Source organism: Trichosurus vulpecula, chromosome 4, assembly GCF_011100635.1.
Source record: "Trichosurus vulpecula isolate mTriVul1 chromosome 4, mTriVul1.pri, whole genome shotgun sequence".
NCBI lineage: Eukaryota > Metazoa > Chordata > Mammalia > Diprotodontia > Phalangeridae > Trichosurus > Trichosurus vulpecula.
In genome coordinates, this window is record NC_050576.1 from 278,718,744 (window position 1) to 278,741,274 (window position 22,531).

At 36.5% G+C, this 22,531-nt stretch overlaps 1 non-coding gene across 1 annotated transcript; it reads left to right on the forward strand.

The window, feature by feature from the left end:
* The first annotated feature begins 516 nt into the window (after positions 1-516).
* Positions 517-674, forward strand: LOC118849369. Its single transcript, XR_005010414.1, has one exon. It is a non-coding gene; the product is annotated as a U1 spliceosomal RNA (small nuclear RNA).
* The last annotated feature ends 21,857 nt before the right edge of the window (positions 675-22,531 follow it).

Consider the following 22,531-nt stretch of genomic DNA (forward strand, 5'->3'; position numbering starts at 1 on the left):
ATAATATTGGACTAGGTAACATCTAAGGTTCCTTAAAACTTACGGTCTTAAAATTCTTAGGGACTAGTTATCAGTAACACAGATAAATGCAATGACAACATACACCTTATAAGGAAAATATGTGCTTAAAGTTGTTGTTGGGAATATTTTGTATTTTTGTCATGCCCACATTAGCCTTTGATTCTGACATTTCTTATCTAACCAAAGGCTATTAATCATCTTATTCTTATAATAATGTAAGTATTGATGATTTTTTTTCTAAAATAATTCAAAGAGAGGTTTTGAATTACAATTATGAAAGCTTATCCTGGATTGGGAACCATGTCCCAATGTTTTTGAGGCTTATCTAGGACTCAGACTAAGGGTAAAATTCAAAGTTAGAAACCAGTGACCAGGAGACAAAAAGAGGATGCAACAAACAGTCATTCCCCTCAGTGGTCAAAGTCAAGAGTTGTGGAGCGAGGAGAGTCACAAGGTAGTCCAAGTCCTGAGGTAGATGTGAGAAGCTGAAAATAGACAATTACATGGAAGTGGAGACACTGTGATCAGGAAAGTAATTTTTCCCAAGACGAAGCTCATTTGTTTTATACTGGCTATGCTGACCCCTGAAATTTCTCACCTGCAGGAAACTTGACTGCACAATTTGTGGTAGTAAAGGTTACATTCATGCAAGATGAAAAAGTTAAAGAAAAATAAGAAGGAAGAGAAGGAGGAGATGGAAAAGGAGGAGGAGGAGAGGAAGTAGAGGAAGAGGAAGTAGAGGAAGAGGAAGTAGAGGAAGAGGAAGAAGAAGAAGAAGAAGAAGAAGAAGAAGAAGAAGAAGAAGAAGGAGGAGGAGGAGGAGGAGGAGGAGGAGGAGGAGGAGGAGGAGGAGGAGGAGGAGGAGGAGGAGGAGGAGGAGGAGGAGAAGGAGGAGAAGGAGGAGAAGGAGGAGGAGAATGAGAATGAGGAGGAGAAGGAGGAGGAAGAGGAGAAGGAGGAGGAGGAAATGAAAATGGATGTGTGTATTTGTGTCTATGTGTATGTGTGTTTGTGTGTGTATGTGTGTGGAATGTGGGCAAGGGAGGGTTACTTCTCAAACAGAAATAATTACAGGATCAGTACAATAGAACCACTCAGAAGATTGTTGTTAAACTTACAATGCTTCTTTATTCCTTGTTTTCTTTGGAGGATGCCCCTGGCCTTTGGAGTGAGGTCAGCCAAGGAAGAGGCAGGTGTTCTCTGATTAAGATTTTGTACCTGCCCTATGAGGTCAAAATTGGGAAGAACCTGGATGATTCTATTATGTTCTGGTGAACTAAAGTATGTATTACTGGACAGAAAGCTAGCCTTCAGGTTAGGAAGATCTGGTATAATAGGCAGCCCTGAGGCAGGCCACCCCATTGATTTAGGTTTGCTCTGGGAATGAAATGAGCTACTTGCAGGTCATTTAACAGTTAAATGGAGGTTTCATGTGCCATAATATAGGAAGTACATTCAACAAGGATGCTGCAGCACTTAGCCTAGGTCAAATATGCTCCGTAACGACTCCATGTGAAAATGGGCCTGGTCAGGAAGACAGAGGGTGGTGACTCTGGTGGTTTTGTGATTTCTGCCAAGTCTTCATGTGTGTTGAGCCTTTTATATGCCCTTGGTTGATCTAGAAGGCACATAGGTTGGAAGCCAGAGGCCACTAGGAAGCTGTCATGGAGATATTGTTTGAGCCTTAGCCCCTCAGGCCCATTCCCCAATCAACCAGAACTCAGGGACAGCTTCCTTGTCTTTTAGGGAAAGAACCAACCTAACCAATGCAGGTTAAAGGGAGCACCCTGAGAAGGGCTCATATCACACCTATGTTCAAGTGCTACCTCTGACACATACTGGCTGAGTATCTCTTGGCACGTCAGTTAACGTGCCAGTTCTCTAGAAATTTTCTAAAAAAGTAAATTTCAGAGAAAGTGCCAATCTGTACTTAGTTGAGGGAATTTCATTGCCTGGGACTTTCTTAGACCACTGAAATCCCTTACACATGATTACATGCACAGGCAATGTCTGAGGTGGGATTTGAACCCAGGTTCTCTAGCTCCAAAGGGAGCCCACCTTCCACTGTGCCACACCGTTTCATCATTAACCTTGTTGCTGTTATGTAACAACTTCTGTTTTTGAAGCCACTGCCTCTTGGAAAGGCCTTTTGAAGCTAGGGTCTTGTTTATGTCCCCTTCCTTTGCATGGACAAATTCATGTTAATTCAATTCAACATATATTTATTTATTGAGCAATTATCATTTCCCTGACACTGTGCTTGGTTCCTGCTCCAAAACCTTGGACTAGATGATCTCTAAGATCCTTTCAAGCCCTAAATCAATAATTTTAAGTGTTTCAATCTTTCTAAAGCACAGATCTGACTAGGTCACCCCCTTCCTGTCCAATGAACTCCAATGTCTCCTTATCACCTCCTGGATTAACTACAAAATCCTCTGCCTTCTAGGTCTTTTATAACCTGATTCCTTTCATCTTTCTAGTCTTCTTATACCTTCCTTCCTTTTGAATATTCCAGTGTCACTGGAGTCCTTGCTCTTTCTCACATAACACACTCCACCCGTACAGGCATTTTCACTGGCTGTCCCATGCCTGGAATGCTCTCTCTCCTCATTGCCACACCTTGGCTTCCTTCAAGTCTCAGTTAAAGTGCTACTTCACACAAGAAATCTTTCCTGATTCCTCTTAATGCTAATTCCTTCCCTTTACTGATTATCTCCAATTTATCCTGTATATGCCTTATATAAACTCAGCTGTTTTTGTGTAGTCTTCTTATTAGACTGAGATCCTTGAGAGTGGGGGCTATCTTTTGCCTTTCTTTGTAATCACAGTGCTTAGTATGGTTAATGGCACATAATAGGTGCTTAATAAATGATTATAGATTGACTAATTGTGGGACTAGTTATAGGCAACACACATCAACTTAATGACAATATAAACTTAAAAGAAAAAATCTTTATTGTTTTTGACTAGAATTCTTTATGTTCTTGTTTTTCCCACGGTCTTTCAATTCTTTCTCTCCCCTTTACTCAAAGCTTTTAAGCCCTATTATTTATATAATACTATAAGTATTGACAATAATTTAAAATTCAAATTCAAATACAAAGACATTCTACTGACTAATCACAATTATGTAATCCTCACCCAATAAACTAAATGTTGCTGTGTGACCTGACCCTTTATTATGGTTAAGTTATGAATCCTAAGCAGAAAAAGCAGAAAACGGCCCTGGCAAAGGAGTCCAGCCATGGATGGTTGCTCATCTTTTCATGTTTCTGTTTGCTTCCCTGCAATTTTCTCTGCACCTCAATAGTCAGAAGGTATTATCACGATGCCACCTGAAATGGATTCAGTGACTCCTTTTGAATCTGAGCAGTGACTTGCATTTCTATCAGTAGCCCCATCTCTAAAGATTTTTTCTTTTGTGAGAAGGGTTTATACTTGGATAATGAGAAGACGCATTTTTTTTTTACTAAGGAAGCATATAGATTTTTATTTTTTATAATGGGAAATATTACCCTCCTTTTCTCATCCAATGTAGAAAACATTGCTTGAAAACATATTCATTTCATTCTGTAGGTCAAATAAATGCCATTGCCATTTATGTGACCCCCACAATACTTAGAACTTTCTGCATTGGGTTTTCCTTTTTATCCACTGGTTTCCTGAAACCCATCTCACAAGTGTCTTTTTTTTTCTTTTCCCACACCTGGAAAACTAATTGGCCAGAGGTGATGTCATCAAAAATTCATGGGAGATAATTAGCAGATGAAATATCCTTATCCTTAAGGTATGGATCATTTCTGGTTTTATGTTCCACATAACTCCCAGCATTTCCACTTAGGTTTACCAGTTGATGGGCCTGGGGGAGTCACCAAGAATGGAATCCCTTCCAAAATACATCTTTCTGTGTGCCCTTTTGGAATCAATTGTAGGAAAAATGGTGCATGTTCATCATAATGTATTTTCATTAAATTACATTATTAAAAATGGTTCTTGGCATACAGGTTACAAAGGGCATTGTTGGAATGTGAAAGGAACAAGGGGCAATTTGACTATTCCCTGAAAATCACTGTTTCTGCTGTGATATTTTTCCCCCAGATAAAGGCCCTTTCTAATGAGCACTGTCCTTTATTAGGCTTATGAGTTCTACTGATGACTAATCGTTGAGAACTTGGTCTACTTTATTTCCAGAAACCCATGGTGACCTTTAAAGCTGATTTTTTTTTATTTTATTTTTTTTTCCATAGTGTGTACTAAAATTTTTCTTTTTTCCCCCTCTTTACACAGTTACTCCTCCTGCATCTATATATATATATATATATATACCCTTTCTCTTCACACATGTTGAAACACTATGGCCTTATGGAATATGCTCTACCACTGTTAACATTCTTATTATGAGAAATATCCTTTCATATGTAGCTTCTTTGGGAGGCAGAAGAAAGTTCAGCAACTTGAGAAATAATGAGATATTTTTACAATCTGTCATAATCTCTTTTATCTTGTTATGAAATAACTTGTCAGGCTTTTTTTCTGCTCTACGTTATGGCTCAATTAACGACCCAAACCTTCATGATGTTATCATGATTATCATTATCATATTTACATGATATAAATATCATGTCATAATAATTATCATGGTATCATAATTATCATTATCATTAGATGTTTAAAAGTTGATGGTGACTTTCTTTTCTTCGCCACTATGTCCGTTTGACTTGGATTCCCTAGTCCAGGGGTTGGAAACCTGCAGCCTCTAGGCCATATATGGCCTTCTAGGTCCTTGGGCATGGCCTTTTGACTGAGTCCAAATTTTACAGAACAAATCCTTTTATTGAGGGAACTTGTTCTGTGAAGTTTGGATTCAGCCAAAGGACCACACTTGAGAACCTAGAGGGCCACATGTGGCCTTGCACTGGTTCCTCACCTCCACCCCAGCCAGTTCAGAGGAAGGATATGATTCCTTTTCTTAATGACTCCAAACAATCACGTACCATTGTAGGAGAATTCAAGTTTGCTCATAAAGCCACAAACAAAATTGACCTGGAACACACACACACACACACACACACACACACACGTGCTAAACAAACAAAAACAACCAAATAAGCTACAAAAATTTCTTTTCTTCTTTTGAGTACAGGATTTGGTAGCAAGTCATCTGGCATTTGGTAGTTGGAGTGGAAAAAGCTGTAACATATTAAATTAGGCTTATGCTTAAACCATTCATCACCTACCCCTTAATTTAACTGGTCGATTTGTTCTGAAGTGTTACTGTTTACCCTTGGCATTTCTACTTGAAGTGACCATTTATATAGTTATACAAGATATACAAGATATAGTTAAGAGCAGGAAAAGACTTTTAAGGTCAGTTGATCCAACCCCTTCATTTTACAAATGAGGGAACTGAAGCTTGCAGAGGGTTGAGTTGACTAGCCCAAGGGTATGTTGGTGTTAAGTGGCAAAATTAGGATTTGAATCCAGGTCCCTTGCCTGTCAATCCACTTTTCTCCCCATAGCACCACTTTGTCTCTTTGCCAGTTTCTTTCTCAGAGAATGCGGTAAGCCAGATCAGCGGAGACTGAGCTCTGGGGTTAAAATCTCATGTAGAATTGTTTATCTTCAAAGGTGCCACAGCCTTTGAACTGCAAATAATATCACAAAGAGATTTTGAAGGACTGAGGTCTGTTGATAGAAGGGAGGACTTTTACATGTGTTGCTTAGAAATTACTACAATGTATAATTTGTTGAACTTTGCAGTCATATACTTCCTATTTGGGACATCTTCTGGCATTCTCCTCCAGTGACTCAGTGGAGCTGCCTTTGGATTCTCAAGTGCTGTGCCACCAGATTACAAGGTTTAGCAAGTCACATCAAACTGGAAAGCTTTTGAGGATAGGTCTAGTCTGTCACCCAATGTCCGCCATGCCTAAAATATTTTCCCTCCTCATCTCCACCCACTGGCTTCCCTGATTCCTTCAAGTCCTCACTAAAATCCCCTCTTCTACAGGAAGTCTTTCCTAACATCTCTTAATTATAGTGTCTTCCCTCTGTTAATTATTTCCTATTTTTCCTGTATATACCTCATATGTACATATTCATTTGCTTGTTGTCTGTTTCATTAGATTGTCAGCTCCTGGAGGACAGGGCCTGTCTTTTGCCTCTTTTGTATCCCCTGTGTTTAGTACAGTGTCTGGCACATAATGGGCACTTGTTATTATTGTTTATTGATTGAATGACTGATAATGACCAGCTTGGCTACATTTAGAAAGGTTTATCATTAGTTCAGATGTCAGGTCATGAATTTTTCAGCCACAAAACCACTCAAAGACTTCATCCTGAGACCTTTTGAACCACATAATCTGAGGGAAGGTGCTGTTTCCCTTTGGTTCTGTACCTGCAGCATCTAGAACAATGTCTTGCATACTTGTTTCTTGAATTGAATTGGATGGAGTATCCATGTGGACAAAATCATTCTTGGGATATTCAAGTGTGTCTTGTTGATTCATTGATATGAACTTCCATTCTCATAATTAGTTGATTTGGATAAACTTATAATGGCGTGAGAAATCTAGAAAGCATACACCTTAAGATTGATTTTAGTGTTTGTTTTTGTATCTGCAATGCCTAGCAGAGCACCTTACACATAAGAGACAAGTGATGAATGCCAGGTGAATTGAATTGAAGTGGGGTTACTGAATCTGTTATCTTAGAGGAGACTCAGTGCTGGTGGTAGAGGAGGGCACATATTAGCTGCCTTCACACATATGAAGAACTATCATGTGGGAAAAAAAAGAAAAAAAAAAGACTAGATCTGTTTTACCTGGATCTAGAGGACAAGACTAGAAATGGGTGGAGATTAACAGTTAGATTCTGTACCAAAGTGTGATAAACTGCCAGGGGAGATAGTGAGCTGCCATTCCTGGAGGTCATTGATCATTGGTCAGGGAGGTTGTGCAGGTACTTGGACTAGACAGCTTCAGAGGCCCCTTCCATCTCCACGAATGCGTATTATATTCTTTACACACTTAAATTCTTTGCAATATAAAATTCCTTTCTGCAGATTCTCATCCATTGATCTGGGAGGCCTGAGGAAGAAAGTGATATAATGCACACTGGGATAGTAAAAAATCCTAAAAGCTCAGGAATGGAGAGTCCTAGAGAATGGCTGGGAAACATTTTTGTTTTCTAAAGTGGATCTATCCATTTGCTACTGTGTAGATGGATGGGGAACAACTGTGTGGAAATGAAATGTACAGTTCACTTGTAACCAGTGATGTCCTATAGACAAGGACAAATTTGCCCAGTGAAATCGATTCCACAGCTGGGTAAGCCCTTTCATCAATATTTTTCTGATATCCAGCTTACCGCTCTCCAGAGGCAGTCTCTCAGAAACAATGGAAAGAAGTCTGGCCCCGATCGTGTAAGAAGAATACTTCATCGAAACAAAGAAGCAAATGAATGAATAAAATATAAATAGATGGATGAATAAATAAATGAATACTCAGTCTTCTCCTGCCTCCCCACCCCAGGTTATTTTTTTCAGTGAATTAGCCTAAAGATTTTTTAAACTACCTAGGAGACTTTAAGAAACAAAGAATAGCTCTTGTTTTTCTACTTCATATTTGACACTTTTAAAGTCCTACAGGCCAAGTATATTCCCTTTCTTTCTTGCCCTAAGAAATTTGGATTATAGTGATTTTTGTCCTGTATGATCTTGAGTCTAGTCTGGATATGTGATAGAAATCTCCAGTAGTGAGGTAGCTGAGGTAGCTGGAGTACATCTCTATTTTCCTTAGCCTTAGGCAAAATGGCCTGTGTAAGAACAATCACAAAGGCTGAAATTTGATCAATTGATTAAAAAAAATGATTAACCATTTCCTGGGTGCTAGGCTCTGTGCTAGGCATGGAGGATACAAACATAAAAGTCAAACTTTTTTTTTTTTTTGTCCTAAAGGAGTTTGGAGTTTAAATTCCATTAGGGGAAATTATATTTTCCTTTTTTATTGTAGGGAGACTATAGGATGTATATCAACATCCCTTGGTGTTTTCCAGAATACAGCCTTCCAAATGTTCAAAATACATCTTAGATTAGAATTCCAGTTTTACAGCATTGGAGCAGGAAAATGGAAGGGCGAACGAGACCAGACCACCAGGAAACTTCAGATGGCAAAGGTCTCTGGGCAGTTCATCTATTAGTGGTTTCATGCTGCTCAAGTCAAGTCATACCTGCACAACCTATCACTTCTCCTTTGAGTTTGGTCTAGGGTGTTGATATTGATTGATGAGGTTGAAAATTCAAGCAGTAGACATTTCCAGTAAATAAAGTGAATGAAAAATGGCCTGAGTACAGGGTTAATTTTCCCTTCATCTGCCATTGTGAGGGACAAGTGAGATCAGCCAGAGCATTTGAGTTTTAGTGCCTAGAGCTAAATACTTTAGGTGAGATTGGATGGGGGAAGAGCAGGCTGAGAATATGTGTGTAGCAGAGTTCTTACCTTTAAAATTTGCTTCTCATATTGATTTGGGAAAAGCTGGTCCTTAGAAGAAGAGATTAATTAATTGATGGTTTATGCCTGTTGCCTGAAGATTCAATGCAGAGACCATGGTAATGGTATCCATATTACATGTTTTATATGACAACTTTTCATGTACTAACTAAGAATTTTCCCAGTGTGTTATATCATTGAACACAAAACACTCCACCAAGACATGTTTTAATTTAAATATCCTGTAGCATGAACAAGAAATTGGACAGCTAGGTGACACAGTGGATAGAGTGCCAGGCCTGGAGTCAGGAAGATTCATTTTCCTGAGTTAAATGCAGTCTTAGATACTGTACTAGCTGGGGCCCTGGGCAAGTCACTTAACCCTGTTTGCCTCAGTTTCCTCATTTGTAAAATAAACTATAAAAGGAAATGGCAAACCACTCCAGCATCTTTGCCAAGAAAACCTCAAATAGGGTCACAAAGAGTATGACTTAAAAAAAATATTGAAATATTTGAAAATTGAAAATATTGAAAAAAATATTGAACAACAAAAAATAAGCAAGAAATATGTGGAGCTTGCTTTGCATAGGTATAAAGCAGTAGTATCCAATAATTATTTATGGGATCAAATTTATGACCAGAACTATAGAGCTGAGAGGGACGTCAAAGGGCCCATTTAATACAGCCCTATCGTTTTACAGATGAGAAAATAGAGGCCCATGGAATTTAAATAACTTTCCAAAAGCTCTTAATAACTAATATAGCGACTGATACTTCTCCTAACCTTAAGAGCAAAGGTCTGGGACAGAGAGACAAGCATTTCCCAAGTTTCTACATCACTATCTTTATTCAGGCAAAGACTGCTCAGCCTGGAGCCAGGAAACCTAGGTTCTACTCTCACCTTTGTTGTTCACTGTATGAAGATGAGCAAGTCACATAACCTCCCTGACCTCAGTTGTATCATCTGCAAAATGGAGATTATAATACCTGTGGTACCTATGTCACAAGATTGTGATGAGGAACAAACAGAGCTGTTTGCTTTGCAAATCTTAATGTGTCATGATCGCCGGTCATTAGCATTGCTCAAGGTATAATAGCTGGTGAATAGGCAGGGTGCCAACCTTTAGCAGTTCTGAGGAAAATAGATAGATAATTGTGTCTATACAGGAGGTGAACAAGTCAGACTGATTGTTATACCCTCTGTTGATACCACCGCCCCTACACAGTGGTGTCTAGCTCACCACTCTTAAGTCCAATGACTTCTCTGCGGCATCAGGAGTAACACCATACCTCAGTGATAATAGAAAATAACATCTGGTGTTAGAAATTTAATTAAATTTTTGGCATTTCCAAGCAGGACTAGAGGCTTTGTTTTGTTCCATTTGGATCTTTAGAAGATTTTTAAGGGCATCAAGAATTTTATTCACTTTTCCAAAAACAAATTATATAGGAACCTATATCACATTCTATCAACATTCTATCACATCAGAAGAGCGCCTTGTAACCAGATATCAGTTTAAAAAAATCAACCCTGTCAATCCAATATTTAATCATAAACACAGTGTTTCTTTTTTGCTGCAGCAGCAAAAGTCAAACTGAAGGGCAGAGCTCTTGGGTTTGGGGACTGTGGAGGAGGGGCAGGGGGAGTTCAGGTTGGGGAAGTCAGGGAAAATTCTGTGGAGGAATGTCTCAAAAACATTTGTATCTGAAATGGAAAAATGAATGGTGATGCTCACATTAAAGAAGCTTTAGAAACAATAACAGATTTGATTTAATTTCACAGAATCATTCTTTATTTCTTTTTGTCTATCTGTATCTATCTGTCTATCATTGTTATCTATCATCATTATCTATCATCTATCTATCTATCTATCATCATCATCTATCCATCCATCCATTTATCTATCATCTATCTATCTATCTATATATATATATCTATGTATCTATCATCTATCTACTCATAATCATCATCATAATTATCTATCTCTTCAGAACTACTAAAATTTGGTTCACTGAGCTTGTACTATGGTCAAGGCATGGTGTTTAGAGCTGGAGATACCAAGATAAAAAATAACAGTTTCTTCACTCTATGGGGGCATTCCACATGTACACATGAAATATAATACAAGTAAGACTATGATAGGGCCAAAGGTGAATATGAAGTATAATAGGGGCGAAGGAGATAATATAAACTTTGACCTGGAATAGACCTTAGAGGTCAGCTAGTAAACCAGTTCATATTACACATGAGGAAACTGAGGCAAAAACAAGTTAAATGATTTACCCAAAGCCATGTGGGGCACAAATCCTCTTTGACTGAATCCAAACTTCACAGAACAATACTTTTTAATAATATAATTTGTTCTGTGAAGTTTGGATTCAGTCAAAGGGCTATACTTGAGGACCTAGAGGCCTCAAGGCCATAGGTTCTCCACCCCTGTTCTAGAGCACCCCGTGCTTTAAAGTAAGAGATTTTTTTAAAGAAAAACTTCAATACATAGCAATATTTTTAGTAGTCTAAATTGTAAATTGTTGAATGTGAATTTATTAAGTGTAAATTTTTTCATCAACATTACCACTTTGACAATATATTTCATTAGGATGATACATTATTTACAAAATATTACCAATAACCATCAGCTACCTTCTTATATCCCCTGGGGAATATATTTGCCCAGGTTGGGAACTCCTGTTTATGAAAAATAGGGGCAGAATACTTTAAGCTGGTAGCACCTAGGAAGAGAAGATTTTTGCAGAAGGGAGTTATTTAATAAAGCAAAGGAACTAAATGCCTCTCAAAGGGCCAAGAGGTAGGGTGGAGGAGGGAAAGAAGGAAGACTTTTCTTCTTCCTCTGTCAGGCCAGAGGAATCCATTCAGTTTCTTTGGGTGTCCTTGCTATTTTTGCTTTACTTTCCCACTGTTTGTTGGTATCTCTCTGCCTCTTGAGGGATTGTCAAGGTGTTGCTTCCAACTGAGGATATGCTGGGATGAAATATTATTAGATTCTAGAGAGAGGATAGATTCTACCTGCTTGATGTATTGTAACACCTGGCAGTCTGGTTGCAAAGGGAAGGGCCTTAATCATGTCAGAGTCATGACGGGTTCCGAGTTTCTATGAGATTATGCAGAACAAAGGATGTGAGCACCATATTCATTAAGAGGATTTAGACAGAAATCTCTGGAGGAAGTGGGTACTACCAGGGAGGGATGCAACTTCAAAGCGGGAAAGCTGTTCTTCCATGAAAACAAAACAAAACAAACTTAGTAAAAGTCTAATGGGTGACTGGTGAAATTTCTAGATGGAATGCTTTATGGTGGGAGACTTTAATTTTAATATGCAGAAACAGAAGCATGAACCCCATCTTTTAAGCCATTTTCAATTTGTAACTTTATGAAGTTGAAATGATTGGCTTTGGGGAATGGGAGCAATCTTTACCATGCTAATGATGGCAGTTTTTTCTCATAATTAACATAATTTCTACTCAGCCTCCTATTGGCCTTGAGAGACTGGCATTTCTGATGTCTTGAGTATCTCTTATTTTGGAATGACTCAATAACAGTACCAAAAAGGCTGCTTCAGTTCATATATTAAGATTGTACTTAGAATTCATGTGGGCAGCATCCCTCTGGCCATAGCATAATGAATGCCAATGGATTTGTATCAGAGATTAATAGCCTGAGAATAACAAGGCAGGATAACTCAGTGGGAAGAACTCTACACCTAGAATTAAGAGGTCTGGTATAGTTCTGGACTTAGATATTCCTTAGGTGGAAAAGTTACATAATTTGAGCCTTAATTTCCTCATTTGGAAAATGGGGATAATAAAGCTTGCCTTAACTACCTCTCAGAGCTGTTGTGAAGCAGATACTTTATAAATATAAACATTATGTAATTGTGAGTTATTATCCGGGTTTTATTCTACAAATGAGCTCAAAGGTGATGTAAGCAGAGGTGTCAAACACGTGGCCCACAGGTTGCATGTGATCTATAACACAGGCAAATATGCCCAACCAGATTAAAATGTAATGGGAAATATTTAATAAAATCAAATAAAATACAATAAGACGTAGATAATATTCATGTATGGTTTTCTAAGTCAATATGTGACTTGCAAGGATCTTCTATGTGGTGGTCCCGGTTTTTTTTTTTTTTTTTGTTGTTGTTGTTTGTTTGTTTTGGGTTTGTTTGTTTTTTTCTTTTTTTTTTTTTAATTTGACAACACTGGTATAAGGAGAGAGTAATGGACTTGCAGCCAGGAACACCTGATTTCAAATTCAGTATCCCCTACTTGTTGCTCATCCTTTGTTTTAGAAGAAGATCAATGATATCATGAAATGATATCTTGATTTGTGCGTGAATTGGATTGAAGTGAGGCAGAGTTGTACAAAGTCTTCAACTCAATCTCTCTTACAGAGCCATCAAAGTCCAGTGGCAAGACAAAAGTCAAGATGGCTAGCAATGGCCCCAGGGGTACAGTGGATGACTTTGGTGTCTTTGATCTACATGACCCTGGGCAATTCACTTCACTTTTTTTTTTAACTCCGGTTTCCTCATGTGTAAAATGAAGATGATTAAAAAAAGAAAGCATATAGTAAGTGCTTTGCACATCTTCAAGGGTTATGTCAGTGGTAGCTATTATTATCTCTTTGTATACATATATATTTTTCCGACATTACTTAGAATTGGGGTTGTAGTCACTCTGGACACTAAACTGGAAGTCAGCTGAAGCATACAAATGTGGTATGAGGACCAAGGGTTGCAAACATTCAACAGATGTCAACTTGAGAGAATACACTTGAGAGTACAAGTAGCTGCTTCTGATTTGTCCAAGCCTTTCTCACTGCCAAGACATGACAAGGTCAAGGGCAGTCATTTTTCAAATAGGCTCAAAGATTTCAGGAGGTAAATAACAATGAGGTGGAGGAGGAGGAGGAAAATGGTGATAACTGACATTTACAGAGTTGAAAGATCTGCCTTGATTTTTTTATTTTGTGGAAAGTTCATCAAACCCATCATAGAAATGCAGCTCATTGTTATGCTTCACTCTTAATCATCAATTGAAAATTACAAATTATGTTATTTTTTCTTACGTTCATGCATGATTTGGAGCTTATTGAGTATATGGTATAAAATGCTAGTCTAATACTAATTTCTGCCGGAATGTTTTCTAGTTTTTTTCCCCAGTAATTCTTATAAAAAAGACTCCTATCTAGTAGTTTGCATTGTTGTGTTTCTCAAAAACCAAATTGTTTTTAACTTCATCTCATTTTCAGTTGCACCTGTTTCTTGCTTATCTAGTGTGTTCCACTTTACCATTTTTCTTTTTTTCTACACCAGTATTAGTTAGTTTCTATGATCCCGGCCTTGTAATATAGTTTGGAGTATGGAAATGCTATATCCTCTTCATTTGTACTCTTTTGCATTATTTCCCTTAAGATTTTAGACCTTTGGTTCCTTCATAGGAATTTTCTTATTGTTTTGTCTAATTCTATAAAGTACCCTCTTGGTAATTTAATTGGTATGGTAGCAAATGTTCAAATTAATTTAGGTAGCATTAGCATTTTTATTATACTGGGTAACTTTAGGGACTAACCATGAATACTATCTCTTCATTTTTAATAATTCTTTTCTCCATATCTGTAAATAGTGTTTTGTAGTGTTATGTACTTACATAAATCTTGGGTATATTTTGGTAGGCAAACACCCAGATAGTTTATGCATTTTATAGTTATTTTGAATGAAATTTCTGGTATTATTTTTTTTCTTGAGTTTTATTAGGGCTGTGTAGAAATGTTGGTGATTTTTGTGGATTTATTTATATTCTACTACTTTATTGAAATTGTTATCATCTCAATTAGCTTCTTCATTGATTTTCTAGGATTATATAAATTTACTATTCATATATATACATATATACGTATGTGTATATATATGTATACATATATGTGTGTGTGTATATTTATGTGTGTGTATATGTATATATGGTTTTTAAGGGTTTGTATTGCACACCACAAACAGAGAACAAAAAATCTAGCCAAAAAACCAACAACCCAGATGCTTAATTGGAGGATTCAAGGGCATGAACAAATTTTATAAATTCAGAAAGCAAATGAAAAAAAAAGTATCCAGTGAAATTCACCCAAATAAGAACATGCTATTGGAGACGTTGGAATTTTGAACATCAGTTACTTTGAAAGGTTTTACCTGTGAGTCTCATTGAAAAGAACTTAGAATAAGAGTTCTTAAATGATTCGGTAAGATATTTTAAGTCTAGTTACTTTTACCCCCATCTGTTCTTAAAGAACTGTACCTCATTCTGCCTTTGTATACTCAGCACCTAGCATGGTCCCTTACATACCATAGGCCTTTAATAAGTGCTCATTAGGCTAGATTCCTGAGGTGTCTCTATTTTAATCCAAATTTAAACCTAGGAGCCTGACATCAGATCTTTTTAAAAGCTGCAGACCATCAAAACTACAATTGAAGTGTGAAACTAACACCACCCAAGTAACTTTTGAAAAGCAATAACTTGATAGACATATCCTTAGTCATCATTTGTAATTATTTATCATGCCCAGCTTAATGTGAATGTGGAAAGGGATTTTGCAAGCACTCACTTAAAGTTCACTTAAATAGTAACGTGTGAGAATGAATTCGGGAAATTCCACCGAAATCATCTAGTACTCAGCCTTTGGAGATGGTTGCTATCTTTTTTTTTTTACTTGAATAGGTTTTGATTACTAACTGAGCTGTAAAGCTAATTAATTATCTACTTTAAACTTTAGACTCTTGGTTTTAGAAGAACAGAATCTGTATTATTCTAACATATAAAAGAAGGAAATTTATAAACTGAACTCCTTATAATTAAATCTAGATTTCATTAGACTGCAGAAAATGAATTGTAAAGAATGGAATGCAAGCCTTTCATAGGCTATTTTCATTTTCGTTTTTATTTCTCTATTACCTAGATCATAGTAGGTGCTTTTAAAAGCTTGTCAAATGACTAATATGGAAACATTTTTTGAATCACTTTACATGTATTATTGAGATCACATTTCTTGCCTTTTCAGTGGGTGGGGGAGGGATGTGAGAGATAAAAAGAATTCGGAACTCGTTTTTTAAAATAATGTTAAAAATATTTTTAGAAATCTTGTTTAATTGAAATTAAATGATGACCACAATGGCTGGCCAGAAATACTGCTCTCAAGAGTCAATATTAGTTTGCACCAAGTGCCAAATAAAAGAAAAGCCTAGTATTATAAGGCACTATTAAATATTAAAATTAAATAATTGTTAATTAAATGATGCTTTAAGGCAGAGCTGTCCAAAATAGGGCCCACCGGCATCCTGCGGCCATAAGCGGAATTTTATGCGGCCCACCTGTGGGTTTTAATTTTCACAAGCGAAAAAATAAAATAATAATTTGCATGGAATGCATATTAGATTTTTAAATTCCATCACTAATAAATAATCTCATTGATGTTAATTTTCTTTGGTGTTTTTAAGTTGTATAATGGATGGAACATATCGCATGTAATTTTCAATCGATCCATGGGATGCATTCAGTCTGTAAGATGCAGACTAGTCAGTGTGCACCTATCTTTATACTGTTGTGTGGTCACTGTTGTTTTGTGTTTGTTTTCGTGCCTTGTGCCTTTGCCTGTCGTATTGATGATGTGCGTTCCCCCACTTTCTATTACTGCACTGTAATTTTTATTCTATGTGCAGCCCTCAAATAATTATTTTATTTTAATGAAGCCCTAAGAGAACCTAAGGTTGGACAGCCCTGCTTTAAGTTTTACAGAAAGCTTTAGATAGATTATTTCATTTGATCCTCACAATAACCTTATAAGGTTAGGTATTGATATTATCCCCATGCTACAGATGGGAAAACTGAGGTTCAGAAATGTTAAGTGACTGGGGCGGAGGCTCACAGAACTAAATAATGTTGTTGTTCATTCCTTGTTCTTGAAGAGGACCAATGGCTTAAGCTTCTATAGCTAAATAAATGCCTGAAGGAAATTCGATTCCAACTCACTTAGACTCTCAGTCTAAGGGATGCTTTTAAAAGATGTTCTGTTAGAGATCAATAGTGCTATGCTATTTATGTGAAGTGTGTGTTTGTGTTTGTGTGTGTGTGTGTGTGTGTGTGTGTGTGTGTGTGTGTGTGTGTGTTTTGGGGTGGTTATTCTTTTTTGACCACAATGATGGTAAACGAGCTTTGAAATCAACTATTGAAGAATAGGATGAATTCAAAAATTGCGCTTACCAACTTTCGAAATGAGTTCTCTATTCCTTCTCTTAATTTACTTTAAATGATATATTTGGATTGACAAATTGTCTAAATGTGTTCTTAACATAGTGGAGTGAGAAGAAGTTAAAACAGGAGGAAATTCTATAGAGAGAAAAAGTGACTTAAGTAAATATGGTTGAGACAAATACATTTTGTATTATTAAAATATTTTATTGATTTTTTTTGTTCTTACATCACATTTTTTTCTGAGTTACTCCCTCTCCTTTATACAATGAACCTCCCCTTATAACAGATTTAAAAAAGAGAAGTTCAGAAAATCCAAGCAACACCTAGAACTTGCTTGATAGTGTACGCAACATCCCACACCTATTTTCTACCACCTTTTCAATAAAAGGAGGCAGGTAAATTTTCTCATTTCTTCTCCAGAGCTAAGTTTGACCATTACAATTATACAAAATTCAGTTTGTTTTATTGTTCTTTCCATTTATATTGTTGTAGTTGTTGTACATACAATTTTCCTGGTTGTATTTCTGCATCAATTCATATGCCTTGGAACATTGCCCTAAATTCTTCACATTCAATATTTCTTGTGTTACAATAATATTCCATTACATTTACATCCTACAATTTGTTTAGCCACTCCTCTATTAGTGGACAACTACTTTCTTTTAAGTTCATTGCCACTGCAAAAAAAAAAAAGTATGGTTATCCCTTCCACAATGCTGAGGTTAGGGGCACCCCCGTGATCTGGAAAATCTGTGTACAATCTTTTGGCCCTCCCTTCATAGCAGAGAAATCAGATTTTTTTCTTTTTCTTTTATGGTATGTTTATAGTACCATGCTGTAAAATTTGGGTTGATATTATACAATACTATACATATATTTTATGCATTTCTGAGTTTCTAAACTTTTTCTGCGTCACCTGCTGGCCTTCACGTGTCATCTGCGGCTTCCACAAAACTCCCCCCAAATTCCCATTTAATTTCTTATGCCAACCTATGATATATTGAAACCACAACGTGGAAAGTCACAATGTGGAAGAGATAACTGTATTATGTGAATAATTTTTGGTGTATATGGGAACTTTCTCTTTTTGTCCTCCTTGGGATGTATGACCATCAGTGCAGTATCTCAATCAAAGAACAATTTTGTCACTTGTTTTTTTTACATTATACAAATTGTTTCATAGCCCCTCTAATCAGTCAGTATTAACATCATTCATTTTTTGTAACCTCCAGCCCCAACATTGTGAGAAAGGATAACAAATCCCCCCCCACCCAGATTATAGCTACTCTGATATACACCTATCAGTGAGTACAGAATGTTGATGTTGCTCTTAAATCTTACTAAGGTCTAACCCTGAGTCTTTCCAATTGTCCTTTCATCTCAAGCTACATGATGAAATGTTTATGCACTGGGAAGCTATTTTCCTAATCAGATAATTAGTACTTAATTTGAATCCGGAACTACGCAGCTGCATCTGTAACATACCTCTCCTGCATCATGACTTTTATCTACAACATTGCATGAGAATGGGCACAAGAGGGTGAGTAAATGAACACAGAATCACTGGGTTTGGGATGGGACAGGATGTCAGTTCTTCAGTGTCTGATTAAAAAAAAATGCAGTTGACATTTATTGTGTGCTGACTAGTGCAAGATCCTTGGAGGCAAGGATTGTTTTGGTTTGTCATTGTATCCCAAAAGCCTGCCCCAGTGTTTGCATATAGTAGGTGCTTAATAAATACTTGCTTAAAAGGATTGACTTGCCAGAAACTTTGCTAATTGCTATTGGGGCTACAAAATAAAAATAAGGAATGCTCCCTTGCCTCAGAGAACTTATAATCTCGTTAATTCATCTTATTCAATATGATGTGCAAGTCACTTTTCATGCTTTTTCCTTCTATAATTCCACAATACAATGTGATCCTATGATTACATTCTAAAAAATAGAGATGGTTCTGTTGTTTTATCAGGGCTACAAATATATTTCTCTGATTGTTGAAAACAATTCTAATGTATTGAAATTAAAAAAAATCACCTGACTATGAGGGAATTCGGGCAGATATTATTATTGTTGTTGTTAATGATAATCATAATTATTACTTTTGTTATGGATCAAGAAATTAGGATAATCAGAGGTTAAATTACATGTTTACTGAATTTAGGTTGAATTCATGACTAGAACTCAAGTTTCCTGACTGGGATCATTAATTTAAAGCTGGATAGGATCTTAGGGGCCATCAAATTTAACCCCTTTATTTTCTAGATGAAAACAGATGAAAAGCCCCTCATCTTCACTGAGGCCAGAGAAGTTAGAGAACTAATTTAGGATCTCATAGTTATTAAGTGTTCCAGGGGAGATTTGAATCTACATCTTCCTGGATTAAGGCCAGATGGATAGCTAGAGTGTTGCTTCTCAAACTGTTGGCCATGACTCCAAATGGGGTTGCAAAAAAATTGGCAATAGCAAAAGGTTTCTGAACATGCAATGACCAAAAATTAATTCAAAATCAAAAGTGCGATGAATCTGAGGTGTTTCTGGGAGCATCTGCCCATGTCGCATTGCACAACTTCACTGTAGCCTTGTTTCTGAACACAAATCATGTGCACTCTGCACTGTGCCTACTCTCAGGCCATGTAACACCAAGGAATGCTGCCAAAACAGGAGAGTAGAAAGAGTTTACAAAGAGTTTACAAGATTGTTGAAACTATGACACGGAAACACTTAATGTTGGAATTTGAAAGGACTTTTGGGGCCATGTCAAGAGTTCATTCATCTCATTTTACAGGTGAGGAAACTGAGTCACAAAGACATTAAGGGACTTACTTATGGTCACAAAGCTGGTTAGTGGCAAAGTCAGGATCAGAGAATAGCATTAGAATACAGGTTAAGTCTACCATAGGCTAGCGCATTTTCCATCACTCATTTGGCTTGAGGCATATTCTCTTGCTAAAATGTAGATTACTCTGGGAATAAAAATTATGATTAAACATTTTAAGTTATTTATATCTTAATGAGAATGGATTTTTCCCTATCAACCTTCTTTTCCATATTTTATTTGAGTTGAATTGAGTCCATATTTAGATGAGTTGGAAAAGATTTGCAAAAAAACAATTTATTTTTATTTTCCTTAGTATTTATTCACTTTGTTTATGTGAATTTTATTTGTTTTTGCATGGATTTATTATGACTACCTCAAATGAACAGCAAAAATAAAACAAAAGCATTATAATAAATGATGATAGCCTACTAAACAAATTCTCACATTAGACATGTCAAAATGTATATGCTATTCTGTATTTTAACCCAGTCACCTCTCTGGCAAGAAGTGAGTAATGTGATTGATTTTCAGTCCTCTGGCATCATAGTTTATCAGGAAAAATAAAATTTTAACCAAATTTTCTCTATCAAGGATAATGGAACCACCACATTTTGATCCTTACATCATAGTTCCTGAGGTGCTTTTAGAGAAGTAAAAGTTTGAATTAAAGAGAAGAAAAATTAGAAAAAAAATCTGTATTTGGCCAAATAGATACAGTAAGGAGATTCATATCAATTGCTTATACAATTGTAAGGACATTTTACTATCTGGGCAAGTCGTTTAACCCTGTGTGCCTCAGTTTCCTCATCTGAAAAATGAGCTGGAAAAGGAAATGGCAAATCACTCTAGTATCTGTGCCAAGAAAACCCCAAAATGGGGTCATGAAGAACTGAACATGACTGAAACAACTGAAAAACACCAATATACAAAATCCCAAAAGAAAGAGTAAACATCAAAGGCTCAGGGAAAAATATTGAACCTTATTATTGCCAAAGAAAGGTGACAGATAATCTCAATAACTGCTGACATATATGCCAACTTTCCCATCTAGACAAAACCTTTATGTGAACCTGCTATTCATAAACTGAGGGTATCTTTGATGAGGATACTGACAGGAAATAAGCAGGCTTTCACAAGGGATATTCGACAATGGATCACATATTTAACATCTCATCATTAACTGAGAGATACAGAGAATACATGATTCAATTGTGCTTATTTTTAATGGTGAAAAAAAAACATTTTATTGGGTAGAATAAAACACTACCTTATTGGCAGTTTTTTACAATGTGTCTCCTTTCCATGCACCAATGTTATTAAGGATTTCCTGAAAGATTTAATAACAATAACACTGCTCAGTGACCCCAAGGTAATAGATATCAGGTAAGGTTTAAAATAGTAGATGTATGCTTGACAAAGGTGTTTATCACTTTGATAGAGGAAGTCCAGAGCATAAACTAAGCAAAAGAGGGATTCCTTGTTGATAGTGAGGTCCTCCAAATGGCCTTGTTTGTAGATGGAATTATGTTGATTCCATCAAGCTCAAAGACATTGCAAAATATCATGGAAGAGATATATAATTACTCGTAGGAGTTTGGTCTATCCATCCATACAGGAAAGACCAAATGGATAAATGTCTATTGCCCAAATTTCAACATGCATCTGAATGGATATCCCTTGGAGCTTGTATAAAAATGTACATATCTGGGTCAAGCATTACATAGGAACAATGAGCTTGACCCAAATTTGAAAAGTAAAAAGAAAGAGGGCTGGATTGTTTGGGAGGGACGTTATAAAGCTCTTTTGTTGATTCTAAGCTTCCCATAAAAACAAAGGCCCATCTTTTCAATATACTTTGTGGAGGAAGTATGGAACAACATGGACAAGGGTTGTGTAATATGCAAGGACATGGATGGGTTGAAAAACAGATCATTGAAGAGAATGTTATAGGATCATAAATTTAGAATTGCAAGGTACCTTAGAGGTCCATGGGTCCAACCTTGTTATTTTATAGATGAGGAAAACAAGATTCAGAGCGGTAAAGTTACTTGCCCATGTTCACATGGCAAGAGTCTGAGGTGAGGTTCAAACCAAGGTCTTCCTGATTTCAAGTCCAGCACTTTATCCCACTACAGCAGCCTGACTGGGCCACATTGATGGAATCACTGATTCACTAAAAGGTCATTGAATGAATATTTTTATTGTCCACACTTTTATTGGCCTCTTAGGAGGATGTCACACTAAAAATGTTTTGTAGATGGTCAACATGTATTACTGTGTAAGGCTGTCATGGTGTGTGTATATGTATGTATTTAATGGCATATATGAGAACTATGCTCTGATATCATTTTATTTTTCTACAATAGGTGATATTCCTGTTTTTGAAGTGATTCAATTCTGAAACAGTAAAACACTCACATTTGACAGGTGAATGCCACATCCTTTTTATTAATTCTTTGGAGTTTATAATAAAGAAATGTAATTAAAAGAATAAAATAGTCTTATTTTCTCTATATAAGGAATGTTTTATTCTCCATTATTGGAGAAGAGATTTTTAAATGAACAGATGGGCTGGTTTGATAAACAGCTTGAAGATCAAGACCAGTAACATATTTTAAAAATAGGGAAAAATACCCATTTTTCTAGGGCATGATACTATAAGCTGAGAAATGCTCTTCATCAATTCAAAAGGAAAGGTCACATAAAATTACTGAAATACAAGAATTGAAGGTATTTTTTTACTTAACATTCTACATTTCGAATGACTTCTGGGTAACAATCCTTGCAAATGTTTATTCACAAGTAGAAGTAGAAAATCTGTGTAAGTGTAAAAAACATTAAAAACCCAATTTACTTAAAATGTATCATTGGTATGGGAGGTGGTGGTTAATTTTTCTTTCTAATTTGAGGCTAAATACAAATAACATCCTTGGTGAACACT